This window comes from Poecilia reticulata, linkage group LG21 (assembly GCF_000633615.1).
Source record: "Poecilia reticulata strain Guanapo linkage group LG21, Guppy_female_1.0+MT, whole genome shotgun sequence".
Lineage (NCBI taxonomy): Eukaryota > Metazoa > Chordata > Actinopteri > Cyprinodontiformes > Poeciliidae > Poecilia > Poecilia reticulata.
In genome coordinates this window covers 23,732,062-23,733,314 of record NC_024351.1, presented here as the reverse complement: position 1 = coordinate 23,733,314, position 1,253 = coordinate 23,732,062, and the positions used below count along the sequence as shown (strand labels likewise).

At 37.7% G+C, this 1,253-nt stretch overlaps 1 protein-coding gene across 1 annotated transcript in view; it reads left to right on the top strand.

The window, feature by feature from the left end:
* Positions 1 to 1,253, top strand: part of mdn1 (midasin AAA ATPase 1) — a 63,672-nt gene that overhangs the window by 42,843 nt on the left and 19,576 nt on the right. The gene's annotated exons all lie outside the window — the stretch shown is intronic.

Genomic DNA, 1,253 nt, shown 5'->3' with positions numbered 1-1,253 from the left:
GGGAAGGAGCCAGGATGCCATGTCAGAAGGGAGTCAACTACAATGATGAACGAACCATCTGAGCTGAACGAGGCAGCAACTGACCTGAGAGAGAATCATGGCCCGAATGAACACCAGACGAGCCCGACGCCAATTACAACAGCTGAGTGAAGTACCATCAGAAAGTCTCATTGAAGATGTGAATGCAGCATTGAGAAAACTAAAACTACTTTCATACCTGATTATATTATATTTAATATATACATCCATACATATATAGATATATAGCTATGTTTTTCAGCCGATGAATTCTAGCTTCAGAGTGATTCAGCAGCTGAGATTGAGTCCAAAATCCGATGCGAGATTCATCCGTGCTGCAGTGAATCCATCTCTCTTTAAAGATATCTTCCTCTTCTTCCTCATAACGTGTCTTTAGGAAACCTTCAAAACAAAAACGGAAGATTTGGGATGTATCTTATTTTTGACAGAGTGAAAGAATTATATATAATGGTCTTTACCACTTGTGTTAACTTTGCTGGTGAATATTATAACACGTAATATACGTTTTATAATATGTGTTATATATGTTATACAATATATAATAACTAATATATTGTTATTATATGTCTAATAACAATATATTAGACATATATCGTTTCATGTCTAATGTAGGCTCTTGTGTCAGATAATCTAATTCAACGTTAGAGAATTGAGCAGCCAATGCGGGGTCTACTCTTATATTATGTCTATGGTCAGAACACCCCGGAGTGAAACCACAGCATTTCCTTCAGCTCCCAGAAAACTCATCCTGTTCCTGGAAGCTGCTGTACAGAAACGATCTGCTGCTGGTACATGTCAATCATCTGCAGTCACTTTTGACAGCCAATTAGATTTCAGGGGGGCCATTGCCCACCTGGACACACCTCTAGCTCCGCCCAAGCTCAGGTTACCTGTGGATCAGTAGACTTAATGTCTCATCCACAGACACTGAACACAGAACCAGTGTACAATGTTAATTTTGACAGCAAAATTTTATCAAATTTTAGTATCAGTCTTTAGACTAAAATATCATTTACAGAACAGAAGCTGTGCAGTACACCATCAGTCTACTGTACATGTTCAGCTCAACAGTAAAAACGAAAAAACAGACAAACTCTAGAGTTCTCTTCAGTGATATAAAAGCAAAGAAAATGATACTACAAAACTAACATCTAATTGTGACAGCAGATTTTTATTTAATTTTAGTGTTTGGTGTTGTGTCTCTTTGCGTGTGC